General features: G+C 44.4%; 1 protein-coding gene and 1 non-coding gene across 2 annotated transcripts in view; one reads left to right on the forward strand and one right to left on the reverse strand.

Moving 5' to 3' along the window:
* Positions 1 to 17,958, forward strand: part of LOC121537094 (transmembrane protein FAM155A-like) — a 171,193-nt gene that overhangs the window by 62,884 nt on the left and 90,351 nt on the right. The window lies entirely within an intron of this gene.
* Positions 14,398 to 14,452, reverse strand: LOC121565558. Its single transcript, XR_006000618.1, has one exon. It is a non-coding gene; the product is annotated as a U7 small nuclear RNA (small nuclear RNA).

Below are 17,958 nucleotides of genomic sequence, written 5' to 3' on the forward strand. Positions count from 1 at the left end.
TCCCGACCACTCCTCCTGCCGGTCCTGGCAATAGGACCTCAGAAACCTACCCACATCCTGGTTCACTCTCTCCACCTGCCCATTACTCTCGGGGTGAAAACCTGAGGTAAGGCTAATCGAGACCCCCAGACGTTTCATAAACGCCCTCCAGACTCTAGAGGTGAACTGGGGACCCCGATCAGACACTATATCCTCAGGCACCCCGTAGTGCCGGAAGACGTGTGTGAACAGGGCGTCAGCAGTTTGTAGGGCAGTAGGGAGACCTGGCATAGGAATGAGACGGCAGGCCTTCGAAAACCGATCCACAACGACCAAGATCGTCGTGTTCCCCTGGGAGGGGGGAAGGTCAGTGACAAAATCCACCGATACGTGAGACCACGGCCATTGTGGAACAGGTAGGGGTTGTAACTTCCCTCTGGGCAGGTGTCTAGGCGCCTTACACTGGGCGCACACCAAGCAGGAGGAAACATAAACCCTCACGTCCTTAGCTAAAGTGGGCCACCAGTACTTCCCACTAAGGCAGTGCACTGTCCGTCCAATACCAGGATGACCAGAGGAGGGTGACATGTGAGCCCAATATATCAATCGATCGCGAAACTCGAGCGGCACGTACATCCGACCCTCTGGACACTGTGGGGGAGTAGGATCGGTACGTAATGCCCGCTCGATGTCCGCATCAACCTCCCACACCACCGGTGCCACCAGACAAGACTCCGGAAGTATGGGAGTGGGCTCAATGGACCTGTCCTCTGTGTCATATAGTCGGGACAGGGTGTCTGCCTTAGCGTTCTGTGACCCTGGTCTATAGGTGAGCTTAAATACAAATCGGGAAAAAATCATAGCCCACCTTGCCCGGCGAGGGTTCAGCCTCCTCGCTGCCCGGATGTACTCCAGGTTACGATGGTCAGTCAGACTGAGAAAAGGGTGTTTAGCCCCCTCAAGCCAATGCCTCCACACCTTCAGGGCTTGAACCACAGCTAACAGCTCCCTGTCCCCCACGTCATAATTGCGCTCTGCCGGACTGAGCTTCTTAGAATAGAAAGCACAGGGGCGGAGTTTTGGTTGCGTACCCGAACGCTGAGACAGCACAACGCCGATCCCAGCCTCGGACGCATCCACCTCAACTTGGAACGCCAAAGAGGGATCCGGATGTGCCAGCACCGGAGCCGAGGTAAACAGGTCCTTCAGATGTCTAAACGCCCTGTCCGCCTCAGCCGACCACCGCAGACGCACCGGGCCCCCCTTTAGCAGAGAGGTAATGGGAGCTGCTACCTGTCCAAAGCCCCGGATAAACCTCCGGTAGTAATTGGCAAAACCCAAGAACCGCTGCACTTCCTTCACCGTGGTGGGAGTCTGCCAATTACGCACGGCAGAAACGCGGTCAATCTCCATCTCCACCCCTGACGCGGACAACCGATGTCCCAGGAAGGAGATGGACTCCTGGAAGAACAGACATTTCTCCGCCTTCGCATACAGGTCATGCTCTAACAGTCTACCAAGCACTCGACGCACCAGGGACACATGCTCGGCTCGTGTAGCGGAGTATATTAGAATGTCATCAATATACACCACTACACCCTGTCCATGCAAGTCCCGGAAAATCTCGTCCACAAATGATTGGAAGACTGAAGGAGCATTCATTAAACCGTATGGCATGACGAGGTACTCATACTGTCTTCCACTCATCTCCCTCCCTAATGCGCACCAGGTTGTACGCACTCCTGAGATCCAATTTTGTGAAGAATCGTGCCCCGTGTAATGACTCCGTCATACTAGCAATCAGAGGGAGTGGATAGCTGTATTTGATTGTGATCTGATTGAGACCACGGTAATCAATACACAGGCGTAAACCCCCATCCTTCTTCTTCACAAAAAAGAAACTCGAGGATGCAGGGGAAGTAGACGGCCGTATGTAACCCTGTCTCAGAGATTCGGCGACGTATGTCTCCATAGCCGCCGTCTCCTCCTGAGACAGAGGATACACATGACTACGCGGAAGCGCAGCCTACTTGGAGGTCTATCGCACAATCCCCCTGTCGATGAGGTGGTAATTGAGTCGCCTTCTTTTTACAGAAGGCGAGTGCCAAATCGGCATACTCAGGTGGAATGTGCATGGTGGGAACTTGGTTCGGGCTTTCCACCGTCGTTACCCCTACGGAAACACCTACACACCTACACACCGCCCGAAACACTGATCAGACCATCCCTTGAGAGTCCTCTGTTGCCATGAAATGTTGGGGTCATGAGATGTTAACCAGGGAAGCCCCAACACCATGGGAAACGCAGGAGAATCAATCAAATACAAACGTATTATCTCCTCATGGCCCTCCTGCATTTTCATCCTAAGAGCCGCTGTGACTTCCCTAATCAATCCTGACCCCAAAGGGCGGCTATCTAGGGCATGGATGGGGAAGGGCACATCAACAGGTACAATAGGAATCCCTAACTTATAGGTGAACTGGCGATCGATCAAATTCCCAGCTGCGCCTGAATCTACTAGTGCCTTATGCTGGGAGTGAGGAGAAACCTTGGGAAACACAACTTTAATACTCATATGCACAACAGAGAGCTCTGGGTTAGTTGGGTGCCTACTCACCTGGAATGACTCATCAGTGCGCTGCCTACTGCCTCGATTCCTAGGAGACCCTCCCCTGCACCGACCAGCAGTGTGTCCTCTGCGGCCACAGTTGGTGCAGGGGACGGCCTCCCTCCTGGTCTCTCTCCTGGTCTCCCTAGCACCAGCACCTCCGAGCTCCAAAGGGGTCGGCTCGGAAGTGCTGGGGGATGGAACGGACGGCCCTGAATCCGGACGTCCGCAGGTAGCCAACAGGGTATCCAGGCGAATGGACATGTCCACCAGTTGGTCAAAGCTGAGGTTGGTGTTCCTGCAGGCCAATTCCCGACGCACGTCCTCCCTCAGGCTACATCTGTAGTGGTCGATGAGGGCCCTCTCATTCCATCCTGCATTGGCAGGGCGACGTGTATGCTGTGAGCGAAGTCAAGCGCAGGACACCGAGCTACTGGCAGACAAACTTTACTTGCACAGTAATCAAAAATACAAACAAAACCTCCAAACAGGGAGGAACAAAATACGCATACACCCGAACACTGCCGACCTCACGGAAAACAATTACACACAATAACCAATGAGAGACTGGGGGATATAAAGGGAATACAATGTAACATAAACGGAAACAGGTGAAAACAATCAAGACTAACTAGACAAACACCGAAACATAGATCGGTGGCAGCTAGTACTCCGGGCACGACAAACGCCGAAGCCTGCCCGAGCAAGGAGGAGGAGTAGCCTCGGCTGATTCCGTGACAAGTGTAGACATTGTTAAAGTTGTAAATGGCTATTGTAGCTGGAAATGGCAGATTTTTTATGGAATATCTACATTGGCATACAGAGGCCCATTATCAGCAACCATCAGTCCTGTGTTCCAATGGCACGTTGTGTTTGTAAATCCAAGTTTATCATTTTAAAAGGCTGATTGATCATTAGAAAACCCTTTTGCAATTATGTTAGCACAGCTGAAAACTGTTGTGCTGATTAAAGAAGCAATACAACTGGACTTCTTGAGACTAGTTGAGTATCTGGAGCATCAGCAATTGTGGGTTCGATTACAGGCTCAAAATGGCCAGAAACAAAGAACTTCCTTCTGAAACTCGTCAGTCCATTCTTGTTCTGAGAAATGAAGGCAGCTTCATTAAATAGTACCCGCAAAACACCAGTCTCAATATCAACAGTGAAGAGACGACTCTGGGATGCTGACCTTCTAGGCAGAGTTGCAAAGAAAAAGATATATCTCAGACTGCCCATCTCAATCTTTTCTTTTTATTGGCCAGTCTGAGATATGGCTTTTTCTTTGCAACTCTACTCAACTAGTCTCAAGAAGGCCAGTTTTATTGCTTCTTTCGAAAACAAGGATATTTCTAAGTGACCCCAAACTTTTGAACGGTAGTGTATATATGTATACAGTTGAAGTCGGAAGTTTACACACACTTAGGTTGGAGTCTTTAAAACTCGTTTTTCAACCACTCTACAAATGTCTTGTTAACAAACTACAGTTTGGGCAAGTCAGTTAGGACATCTACTTTGTGCATGACACAAGTAATTATTCCAACAATTGTTTACAGACAGATTATTTCACTTATAATTCACTGTATCACAATTCCAGTGGGTCAGAAGTTTACATACACTAAGTTGACTGTGCCTTTAAACAGCTTGGAAATTCCAGAAAATGATGTAATGGCTTTAGAAGCTTCTGATAGGCTAATTTATATAATTTGAGTCAATTGGAGGTGTACCTGTGGATGTATTTCAAGGCCTACCTTCAAACTCAGTGCCTCTTTGCTTGACATCATGGGAAAATCAAAAGAAATCAGCCAAGACCTCAGAAAAAAATTGTAGACCTCCACAAGTCTGGTTTATCCTTGGGATAGTTAGAGGGAGAGATGTGGAAAGAATAGACGTAGAGTAATAGAGGTAAAGTGATCGAGAGAGATAGAGAGAGAGGGGTCCCCAGAGAGGGAGAGAGTAGAGCAAAACACCAAGAGTTACCTCAGTCCTCACAGGGTTACATCAGTCCTCACAGGGTTACCTCAGTCCTCACAGGGTTAGCTCAGTCCTCACAGGGTTACATCAGTCCTCACAGGGTTACATCAGTCCTCACAGGGTTACATCAGTCCTCACAGGGTTACATCAGTCCTCACAGGGATATTCCTGTGGAGAGAGAGACTGGGTATTTTTCACATTTAAAAAACATTGTAGGAGTCTGTCGGTGGAGTGTGTGTTTGGTTGTAAGGTTGTGTTTATCTCAACTCGCACATTATTTCCATTGCCTAGCATTTAGTTTGGTAAAGCTGGGGTTAATATAAGCCTTGCTGTCTGCCTCTCCAACCTCAGAAACCCTGTTTTACTTTTTAATTTTGATCTCTGTAGTACCATACATAGAGTGAACAACTTTTTCTGAGCCAGTAGAAATCACGTATCAACGTCATTATCATGGACATATCCAACTAAATGCCAATAGAAAAAAAGCTAAAACAAACGAAAATGTAGACATTGTACTGTCATTCCAGATTCAATGTTTGACGTGACTGAGTTAGCTGAAGTTGGCTAGCTAGCTAGCAAGTGACAATAACGTAATCCAGCCTGCGTAGCAAGCTTTTTGTTTAGAACGGACGATCAGTCCGTTTGCATAGCAACTAAAAATAATTAATGATTGGGTCGTGTCTGTAGCAACATGACCAAAATAACTAACAACCAGATTTTTGTCCGGACTATATATTCTGTTGGAAGAATTAAATTGTATGAATTGACTTATCAAAATAAAGTTTTTAATGAAAATATGTAATTCATTGTTATTTTAATATGTTGGTAACAGTTTTATAAAAGCAATAAGGCATGCGAGGCAGTGCTGTATCATGAATACAGTCACAGATAAATGGGTTGACTGGCCCTCTGCTATCACGTCGGGCCGAACAACGCCATTTACCTGTGAATGTATTCATGATACAGCACTGCCTCGCGTGTCTTATTGCTAATTAACAGAACATGCAACAATGTGCGGTCCTTCTTACCAAATTCTGATGCACACTTTGATGTTAGAATAACTGTTCACATTTACTTTTCCTCAGCCAACCACACAAGTAACGAACAGCAAAATCACTAGCCTATGTCAATCTACTATCCCCCATAGTAGAAAAGTTGACCTATTCTATTGGTCAGCTTGTCGAAGAAAGAAATAGCTTATTCCAAACAGACGCTGGGACAGTTGTGTGACGATAGATCCCAAATTCATACAACCAGTAGGCCTAGGCTACATAAAAACAACGTTAAAAAGCAATGAGTCTGATGCAACAGATGAGAACGTTTAGCTTAAAATGTTGATAAACGATTATTCAATAAAATTATAAGCGCATCTATGCACAAGGCAGTAGGCTATGCGAGAATGTTCGTTCCATAATGCAATTAGCGGGAAAACACTGTTGTCAATAGCACACTGCACATGCGAGCGGTTTCATGTGACAGATGAAAATATCTGTTAGAAATGTTGAAAGAGAGATCTAGTATGCAGCAACTAGCATCGGTTGCTTATACAGTGCATTCGGAAAGTATTCAGACCCCTTGACTTTTTCCACTTTGTTACGTTACAGCCTTATTCTAAAATGGATTAAATAAAAACAATTCCTCATCAATCTACACACAATACCCCATAATGACAAAGCAAAAACAGAATTTTACAGCTCCAGAGTTCCTCTGTGGAGATGGGAGAACCTTCCAGAAGGACAACCATCTCTGCAGCACTTCACTAATCAGGCCTTTATGATAGAGCGGCCAGATAGAAGCCACTCCTCAGTAAAAGGCACATGACAGCCCGCTTGGAGTTTGCCAAAAGACACCTAAAGACTCTCAGACCATGAGAAACAAGATTCTCTGGTCGTATGAAACCAAGATTTAACTCTTTGGCCTGAATGCCAAGCGTCACGCCTGGAGGAAACCAGGCACCATCCCTATGGTGAAGCATGGTGGTGGCAGCATCATGCTGTGGGGATGTTTTTCAGCGGCACGGACTGGGAGACTAGTCAGGATCGAGGGAAAGATGAACGGACCAAAGTACAGAGAGATCCTTGATGAAAACCTGCTCCAGAGCGCTCAGGACCTCAGACTGGGGGGTAAGGTTCACCTTCCAACAGGACAACGACCCTAAGCACACAGCCAAGACAATGCAGGAGTGGCTTCGGGACAAGTCTCTGAATGTCCTTGAGTGGCCCAGCCAGAGCCCGGACTTGAACCCGATCAAACATCTCTGGAGAGACCTGAAAATAGCTGTGCAGCGACGCTCCCCATCCAACCTGACAGAGCTTGAGAAGATCTGTAGAGAAGAATGGGATAAACTCCCCAAATACAGGTGTGTCAAGCTTGTAGCGTCATACCAAAGAAGACCAGAGGCTGTAATCGCTGCCAAAGGTGCTTCAACAAGGGTCGAAATACTTATGTAAATGTAATATTTAAAATCAAATCAAATCAAATCAAATTGTATTTGTCACATACACGTGTTTAGTAGATGGTGGGTGTTATAGTGGGTGTTGTGAAATGCTTGTGCTTCTAGCACCGACAGTGCAGTAATATCTAACAAGTAATATCTAACAATTTCACAACATATACCCAATATACACAAAACTAGTAAGGAATTGAATTGAAGAATATATACATATATGGACAAGCAATGACAGAGCGGCATGGACTAAGATACAGTAGAATATTATAGAATAGAATACAGTATATACATCTGAGATGAGTAGTGTAAGAAATGTAAACATTATTAAAGTGGCCAGTGATTTCAATAGGCAGCAGCAGCCTCTAATGTGCTAGTGATGGCTATTTAACAGTCTGATGGCCTGATGGTCTTCAGTTCTTTTATATTTGTCATTATGGGGTATTGTGTGTGGATCGATGAGGATTTGTATTTATTTTTTCATTTCAGAATAAGGCTGTAACATAACAACATGTGGATAAACATTGCACTGTAGCTGATAATATAAGACTTGAAATGTCTTTATCATTTTGAAACCTTTGTGAGTGCAATGTTTACTGTTAATTTCTGGGTTGTTTTTGTTGATGTTGTTTTGTGACTCAACCAGTGTGTGCCCAGTGGGCAGTGGGTCTGTCAACATTCTAAAAGGAGGCAAACCAAACCAAACCAAACACACAACACAGAGGAAGGAGACACCAACACTAAAAAGTTCAGCCAACTTTACATAGACCCTTGGGTCTGGGGTGGTCTAGCGGTCTAAGCTGCTGCCTCCGGAACACATGTACAATGTACTGGTGCCAGCATTGGGTTGGAATCTACTGCTCTTTCAGCACTCTGTTTCCTACCTTTCACCTCCATCTCTCTATCTAATTAACATACCAAATAATTTAAAACAAAAATTACATAGATCCTTGTGTTTCTGCATGAACTAGACCAATAATGGGGTTTCATTTAGATTAACCTGAGAGAATAAGTGGAATTCTGTCCCCAATTAAAATGTCAACTTTGCACTTTGTCCATTGATGTTTGGAAGTTGCTTAAATGCTGCAGTGACTTTGAGGGAGTTTATGATATTGGCAAAACAGAAAGAAATAGGTGATCGCTATTTGAACAGAAGTGCTACCCTGATTATTGCGATTATCATTATGATATTCACTCTATAATTACCTTGATATTATTCATTTTTGAATTGATCAGAACTCCACCAGGCATGGATTAATTATTGGACTATATAGTTATTTTTTGAGATTGAAAGAATTCTTGGAGTATGCATTTAGCAGACACTCTTATCCAGAGTGGCTTACAGGAGCAATTAAGGTTGTGCCTTGGGGATTTTAACCAGTGACCTTTCGGTTACTGGCCCAATGCTCTTAACTGCTAGGCTACCATGTGTCCAGTGTCATGTTGTCCCTTGTATTTCCTCCTGTGTACCTGCAGGTCCTCATCAGGACAACAGATATCAACACAACACTTACAACAACTATACTTCCTCCTCTCTCCTTTCCTTATTGGCTTGCTTATGGGGAGGGCTCGGACACTTCCTCTAACCAAGTCAATGTGATTAATTGCAGTAATATAACTAAAAGTATGAGTATAAATACTCTGTGGTTGATCTTGTTGCATGCAGGGCAGACACTATAGCGTACTCCACGTCCTTCCCATCTCTCTGTGGAGACATGAGACTGAGATGGCAGGTAACTGGAGTCTGGATTGATGTTGCCTTACAGAAGAGCACTGCAGGGGCCTGACTCTCTCTCTCTCTCACACACCTGCAATGCACCAATCGCCTGTCACCTCCAACTCTACATCTCTCTTACTCTCAGACCTACCTCTATGTCTTTTAATATAACACTGAGTCTCTCTCTCTCTCTCTCTTGCGCTCTCTCTCTCTCTCTCTCTCTCTCTCTCTCTCTCTCTCTCTCTCTCTCTCTCTCTCTCTCTCTCTCTCTCTCTCTCTCTCTCTCTCTCTCTCTCTCTCTCTCTCTCTCTCTCTCTCTCTCTCTCTCTCTCTCTCTCTCTCTCTCTCTCTCTCTCTCTCTCTCTCTCTCTCTCTCTCTTTCTTTAACATACACAAGCACACCACAGGGATAATATACAGTAACACCTTACAGATGCTTAGCCCCAAAACAGCTGATTGTTAGATCCACAAAGGGAGCCATTCTGTAACTGTGTCTTTGCTCTCTCCCTTAACCTCTCTGTTCTGCTGTACAGACTATGACTGATTGGCTGAATCTCTCTTTATGGGCTTGACCGACCGCAGGGCATGTAGGACCCAGCTGTATATGAATCGACCGTAGGAACACACGGTTAGAGAGAGAAGGGGAGTGTGTGTGTGTGTATGTGAGTGACTGAGTGAATGAGTGAGTGTGTGTGTGAGTGTGACACTAGCATGTGATTGATTGTGATGGTGGGGTGTGTTTAAAGCTTTAGGCAGAGAGACAGTAAATCAGAGCCCTCCTACTCCTCCTGCCTCTATGGCCATCACTTCCTGATCCACTCTGGGCTGATTTAGAAGTCTGGAGGGACACTGTCTGGGCTTGACTTGCCATGCTTTACCCTCCATAAATCAACAATACATCTACCACACTGATCCTCAACACGGGGGCCCCTCAGGGGTGCGTGCTTAGTCCCCTCCTGTACTCCCTGTTCACCCACGACTGCGTGGCCAAACATGACTCCAACACCATCATTAAGTTTGCTGACGACACAACAGTGGTAAGCCTGATCACCGACAACGATGAGACAGCCAATAGGGAGGAGGTCATAGACCTGGCAGTGTGGTTCCAGGACAACAACCTCTCCCTCAACATGAGCAAGACAAAGGAGATGATTGTGGACTACAGGAAAAGGAGGGCCGAACACGCTCCCATTCACATCGACAGGGCTGTAGTGGAGCGGGTAGAGTTCCTTGGTGTCCACATCACCAACAAACTATCATGGTCCAAACACACCAAGAAAGTCGTGAAGAGGGCACGACAAAGCCTTTTCCCCCTCAGGAGACTGAAAAGATTTGGCATGGGGCCCCAGATCCTCAAAAAGTTATACAGCTGCACCAACGAGAGCATCCTGACTGGTTGCATCACTGCCTGGTATGGCAACTGCTCGGCATCCGACCGTAAATCGCTACAGAGGGTAGTGCGCACGGCCCAGTACATCACTGGGGCCAAGCTTCCTGCCATCCAGGACCTATATACTAGGCGGTGTCAAAGGAAAGCCGAAAACATTTGTCAAAGTAGCCAACCTTTGCCTTGATGACAGCTTTGCACACTCTTGGCATTCTCTCAACCAGCTTCACCTGGAATGATTTTCCAACAGTCTTGAAGGAGTTCCCACATATGTTGAGCACTTGTTGGCTGCTTTTCCTTCACTCTGCGGTCCGACTCATCCCAAACCATCTCAATTGGGTTAAGGTCGGGGGATTGTGGAGGCCAGGTCATCTGATGCAGCACTCCATCACTCTCCTTCTTGGTAAAATAGCCTGGCGGTGTGTTGGTTCATTGTCCTGTTGAAAAATAAATGATAGTCCCACTATGTCCAAACCAAATGGGATGGCGTATGGCTGCAGAATGCTGTGGTAGCCATGCTGGTTAAGTCTGCCTTGAATTCTAAATAAATCACAGACAGTGTTACCAGCAAAGCACCCCCACACCGTAACACCTCCTCCTCCATGCTTTATGGTGGGAAATACACACCGCGTCTCACAAAGACACGGTGGTTGGAACCAAAATTCTCCAATTTGGACTTCAGACCAAAGGACACATTTCCACCGGTCTAATGTCCATTGCTCGTGTTTCTTGGCCCAAGCAAGTCTCTTCTTCTTATTGTTGTCCTTTAGTGGTGTTTTTTTTGCAGCAATTCGACCATGAAGGCCTGATTCACACAGTCTCCTCTGAACAGTTGATGTTGAGATGTGTCTGTTACTTGAACTGTGTGAAGCATTTATTTGGGCTGCAATTTCTGAGGCTGGTAACTATAATGAACGTATCCTCTGCAGCAGAGGTAACTCTGGGTCTTCCATTCCTGTGGCGGTCCTCACGAGTGCCAGTTTCATCATAGCGCTTGATGGTTTTTGTGACTACACTTGAAAACTTTCAACGTTTTTGAAATGTTCCGTATTGACTGACCTCTCTTTGCTTATTTGAGCTGTTCTTGCCACAATATGGACTTGGTATTTTACCAAATAGGGCATTCGTCTGTATACCACCCCTACCTTGTCACAACACAACTGATTGGCTCAAACGCATTAAGAAGGAAAGAAATTCCACAAGTTAACTTTTACGAAGGCACACCTGTTAATTGAAATGCATTCCAGGTGACTACCTCATGAAGCTGGTTGAGAGAATGCCAAGAGTGTGCAAAGCTGTCATCAAGGCAAAGGGTGGCTATTTGAAGAATCTCAAATATAAAATATATTTTGATTTGTTTAACACTTTTTTGGTTACTATATGATTCCATATGTGTTATTTCATAGTGTTGATTTCTTCACTATTATTCTACAATGTAGAAAATAGTAAAAATAAAGAAACACCCTTGAATGAGTAGGTTTTTTAAACTTTTGACAGGTAGTGTATATGTGTGTGTGTGTGTGTGTGTGTATTTGTGTGTGTGAGTGAGAGAGAGAGAGAGAGCAGAAGGAGGAGGAGGGGTCTTCTTTCTTTCTCTCTCTCTCTCTCCAGAATGCACAATGAAACTAGCGGCAAGACAGGAATGTCAATGTGGGTTGGGGACGTCGCCGGGAATCGTTAAACAGCCCGTAGAGTGGGGGACAGGGAAGGCAGAGCTGCTCTGTGTGTGTGTGTGTGTGTTCATGTGTGTGTGTTTGTGTGTGTGTGTTGTCAGAAAGGCTTGTGTGAGCATGTTGCATGTGGTTTACAGTAATGTAGTGTGTGTGGGTGTGTGTGTGTGTGTGTGTGTGTGGTGTGTGTGTGTGTGTGTGTGTTTGTGGTGGGGGGGGGCTGGGGGTATACATAGTGTGATAACATTTTGTTCCCTCTGCACAGGTATCCAAAGAGCATACACACACACACACACACACACACGTAGTGCGGGAGACAGATGGTGACTCATATTCCTCTTTGGAGCACCAACACTACATTTCCCAGGAGTCCTGTCAGAAAGCCTGCTGTCAAAAGCAATGCTCTTCCTGATTCTCTGTGATTGGAACATAGCCCCCCGGGAGGAGTCAGGGGTCAGGGCCCAGGATATGACCCGGAGCGACAGATCGTGATTGATCATTGGATAGAGATTAAAGACCCAGTTAAACCGCTGTAATAAAGGGGGTCAGGAGGGCAGAAGGGGGGCTCCTGAGGGAGTGCTGTTATAGCCAGGTGATGGAGGGGTTACAATTTGATTACGATAACTAAAATGCAATATACAGTTAAAATGGTAATTACAATAGATGTTGGATTGTAATTACAATTGCATTGAAGTGAATACAATTCTAATGGTTTTCTAAACCCCCTCCATCCCCATGTGTGACAGAGATGTACAGCAGTTACAGCATCTCTCAGATGGAGGCTAGATGATGACATCAGGAGACAGCAGTATGTTGGTTGGTCCAGAAGGACTGGGATAGATAGAATGATTTCCATTCAGGCTCAACGGAAGCACGACAGCTGTCACTTATAATGGGTTGTGGAGAAGAATTGTGAAACAACCTCATCGAGAGTGGCTAATTTACAAACAAACAGAATCCTGCTTACACAAATTCTTTTAATTGTAACTAACCAATATAACTGTAATGTAATAAGTAACAACATAATTAGTCAAATTGTACCAGTCACATTTGTAAAATAGTGCTATAAGTATTGACTTATTCACTGAATAAATTACAACATTTTTACCTACTGTCAACTGCAGATAAAGGAGCAGTCAGAAAGCAGCCAACCTGCCACGTGAATGTGTCTCCCTGTTCAGTAGCTGAAGCACTGACTCCATTTCTGGTTTTAGAGTACATTGTTCACATTGAGACATTTTCCATGCAATTGGGCCAACAGGCCTGAAGAGTGAGAGAGAGCAGGGAGGGATACATCGTACATCACTAGCGTAAATACACCCATAACCACGGAAACCACATAGTAGTTATGCAGGCAGACGTAAGTGCAGGAGACAGGATCCCCTCAATGGAGTGTTGATCTGGGATGTTATGAGGACAAAGTGACACATGTCAATGGAGCACACATCACACGTGAATCCCTACTCTCTATGTAAGGTGCTACTTTGGGCCAGAACCGTATGAAAAGACACAGGTTTCTGAAGAGAAATAGTGCATTAAGTAGGTCATAGGGTGTAATTTGAGACACATTCAGAGTTAGATATGGTAAGTCATACCTGAACTCCTCCCTACCTGAAATCACCAGTAGATAGCTCAGCCAAAGCCAACCTTAACCAACCATCTTCCTGATACTGTATTTCCCAGGCCCATTACATGGATGGCAGTGAAGTGTCTACAGCCAACAGCCAATTTGATCTACAGCTCAGGCCCCTACTGTAGTGTAAGACAGAAAACAGCATTCCCAGTCAGGGTGCTGAGTGACAATAACTGTGTATCTGAGATTGGCCTATTGCACTGGGACAACAGACAGGCAAACACAACCCCGCTGCTTTGGTTATCTCTCATTGACAAATGAACACAGAGATACACATGAACAGATGATCAATAGTTTATCAGGCACAAGATAACACATTTCCTCTCTGTAACACACACACACACACACACACACACACACACACACAGAGACCAATGCACATACGCACATGCACATAGGAAACAGGCACACACACACATCCATGCATGTACGCACACAGGAAGCCACACACACACACACACACACACACACACACACACACACACACACACACACACACACAGTTGAGTCCAACCCTGTCAGCAATGTCATCTTTTATTTATCTGCAATTGGTCTTATTAGAGCTGCAGTTCAGTTTAAAACTACTATGTACACACACTGACCCTGGAGAAGCTACGTAACATCTCATCTCATCTCATCTCATACTATCTCCTCTATGTGTGTGCGTATCAATGTGAGTTAGCATCTGTGTGTGTACTGTGTGTACCCACATAAAAAAATACTATAGTGTATACTATGGTAGGAATACTATCGTATTCACTGTAGTGTTAATGCTGACTTTACTGTAGTATTTACTGTAGTATTCTGTAGTATACTGTATTATTTACAGTTTACTATAGTGTAAATACTGTAGTAAAAAAAAAGAGTAGTATATACTATAGTAATTACTGTGGTGTTTTGCTGTTGTATTTACTGTAGTGTTTTTGGGGACATTACTATAGTATTTACTCAATTGTTTTCGTTTTATTATCTTTGACATATAAGTGGGGGGCTTTCTCCTTGAGGAAACCTACTGGATAAATATTAAAAGAGCATATTTTCCATAACTTGTCGGTCGGTCGATACGATACGTAGGTAGGTAGGTAGGTAGGTAGGTAGGTAGGTAGGTAGGTAGGTAGGTAGGTAGGACTGGGTTCTGAACGAAGAGTTCAGCGCTTCTGCTCTTTTCTATAACCTGTAGGGAACACAATATATGGTCTATACTTGGCATGTAGGTTTCTCACTTATGGGTGGCACAAATTGGGATATGGGGGAGGGGAATGGGCAGGGTATATGCCAATTAAATACTGTAGTATTTACTATAGAATTTTGTTCTATATTTTTGCGGACTGTAGTGATTTTGCTAATTTTACAAATTCTGTAGTATTTACTACAGTGTTATTTTGTGTGGATGATACTGTAGTATTTACTATAGAATTCTACAACATTCTATACAAAGTACTACACATGATTAAGGGATACTACACTGTGCAGTATAGCATTCTACAGCATACTACAGAATTCTATAGTAAGTACTTTCTTTATGACTTGTTGCAGATAAAAGGCTGTGTGTGATGACGTAGTACACATAAAAAAAAAAAAAATATGTTGAGATATATACAGTTGAAGTCAGAAGTTTACATACACCTTAGCCAAATACATTTAAACTCAGTTTTTCACAATTCCTGACATTTAATCCTAGTACAAATTACCTGTCTTAGGTCAGTTAGGATCAACACTTTATTTTAAGAATGTGAAATGTCAGAATAATAGTAGAGAGAATGATTTATTTCAGCTTTTATTTCTTTCATCACATTCCCAGTGGGTCAGAAGTTTACATACACTCAATTAGTATTTGGTAGCATTGCCTTTAAATTGCTTAACTTGGGTCAAACGTGTCGGGTAGCCTTCCTACAATAAGTTGGGTGAATTTTGGCCCATTCCTCCTGACAGAGCTGGTGTAACTGAGTCAGGTTTGTAGGCCTCCTTGCTCGCACACGCTTTTTCAGTTCTGCCCACAAATGTTCTATAGGATTGAGGTCAGGGCTTTGTGATGGCCACTCCAATACCTTGACTTTGTTGTCCTTAAGCCATTTTGACACAACTTTGGAAGTATGCTTGGGGTCATTGTCCATTTGGAAGACCCATTTGCGACCAAGCTTTAACTTCCTGATTGATGTCTTGAGATGTTGCTTCAATATATCCACATCATTTTCCTTCCTCATGATGCCATCTATTTTGTGAAGTGCACCAGTCCCTCCTGCAGCAAAGCACCCCCACAGCATGATGCTGCCACCCCTGTGCTTCACGATTGAGATTGTGTTCTTCGGCTTGCAAGCCACCCCCTTTTTCCTCCAAACATAACGATGGTCTTTATGGTTTTTATGGCGGTTTTGGAGCAGTGACTTCTTCCTTGCTGAGCGGCCTTTCAGGTTATGTTGATATAGAACTCGTTTTACTGTGGATATAGATACTTTTGTACCTGTTTCCTCCAGCATCTTCACAAGGTCCTTTGCTGTTGTTCTGGGATTGATTTGCACTTTTCTCACCAAAGAACGTTAATCTCTAGGAGACAGAATGTGTCTCCTTCCTAAGCGGTATGACGGCTGCGTGGTCCCATGGTGTTTATACTTGTGTACTATTGTTTGTACAGAGGAACGTGGTACCTTCAGGCGTTTGGAAATTGCTTCCAAGGATGAACCAGACTTGTGTAGGTCTAAAAAAAAAATCTGAGGTCTTGGCTGATTTCTTTTCATTTTCCCATGATGTCAAGCAAAGAGGCACTAGTTTGAAGGTAGGCCTTAAAATACATCCACAGGTACACCTCCAATTGCCTCAAATGATGTCAATTAGCCTATCAGAAGCATCTAAAGCCATGACATAATTTTCTGGAATTTTCCAAGCTGTTTAAAGGCACCGTCAACTTAGTGTATGTAAACTTCTGACCCACTGGAATTGTGATACAGTGAATTATAAATTAAATAATCTGTTTGTAAACAATTGTTGGAAAAATTACCTGTGTCATGCACAAAGGAGCTGTCCTAACCGACTTGCCAAAACTATAGTTTGTTAACAAGAAATTTGTGGAGTGGTTGAAAAATGACTTTTAATGACTCCAACCTTGGTGTATGTAAACTTCCGACTTCAAATGTAGTAGCCAACAGCGTGCAGATACTGTTAGCTAGAGTGCACGTGTAGCCTAGATTATGAGATTATTATGGACAAAAGAGCGAGATTATGTCACCAGAATAAGACCCTCGATATGTATTGGAATGGAGCATCACATTCACCACTTTGTAAAGTTCATCATCACTTATTTCATTTGTAGCCTTGTAAACTGCATGCTTTCCTGACTCGTAGTGGGAGGATCACACAACAAACCATTTTAAGGAAGGGTATCTGTGTGGAGGACAGTGTGGAGTGTGTAAAGAACAATGTATGCCCTGCTAAAATGGACCCTACGGAGAGCAGCGCAGTGTTGCAATGTCACTTTTTTTTTTTTACCTGGAAATGGGAGACCCGACGTATCGATGTATCATTCCTTGGGAAGACTGAGGGGCAGTATTGAGTGAGTTTTGCAACGAAAGTCCCGCCCCTGTGTCTACATCACATATTTTCCGGTATCCCTTCTGGTATAAATATGCAAACAATTTGGGACGTACAATTACTTTGCTCCTACTACTTGTTATCCTACTTGAAAGCTTCCTTTTTTGGTGCTTTTATTTCGATATTTGCAATGCGCAATTATGTCTGTCTCTGTCCAGTTTTGAGGAGCATCTGTGTGAGCTGTTGAGACTTTACCAGCACCTCCACAACCCTTCGATGTGGCACGCAAAAGACAACAGCTGGAGGGAGCAAAATTTGAACACTGATACTGATATCAAAGAAACATGGAGAAAGATTTGGGCCCGGTATGTTTTGTGATTTGAAAAGACTGAAGGAGACGAGAAGTGGTGTGTGAGTCCCTCCGATTGTCCGATGACTGGATTGGCTTCGTGTTTATGTGAAACATCGTCAGACAGACAGACACCAATATGCCAGATACGGTATGTACTCTTGTCATTCAGCGGAGTCCTTTCGTACAGTGTGTGTGTTCTTATGTGTATCAGACCTAATTATAACATGATATCAGCTCTTTTCTGGATGGGAGAAATTGTGAGTGGGAAATATTCAGTGCCTGTGTTGTTATCATAATGAGTAGCAGGGCTAGTTCAAACATCTGAAAACAGACACTGTGGTGTGTTTCTGCTAATTAGATTGAGATGTTTATGAAATCAGTTCTTTTGATTAAGCATTTTAACTCAAAGGAGCACATGGAGATGTTTTAAGATAGCTTGCATTGTATTCAAATGTATTCACCATCTGCTTGTAGGTGTTGGAGGGGGGTGGTGTTTTGGACAGCCCAGAGACAGAGCTGAGCCCCGAGGGCCCATCTACAGGTGGTTCATCGCCCCTTGGCTCATCATCTCCCCGGCCTGGTTCATCACCTCCCCGGCCTGGCTCATCATCTCCCCGGCCTGGTTCATCACCTCCCCGGCCTGGTTCATCACCTCCCCGGCCTGGTTCAT

Source organism: Coregonus clupeaformis, chromosome 23 (genome assembly GCF_020615455.1).
Source record: "Coregonus clupeaformis isolate EN_2021a chromosome 23, ASM2061545v1, whole genome shotgun sequence".
NCBI lineage: Eukaryota > Metazoa > Chordata > Actinopteri > Salmoniformes > Salmonidae > Coregonus > Coregonus clupeaformis.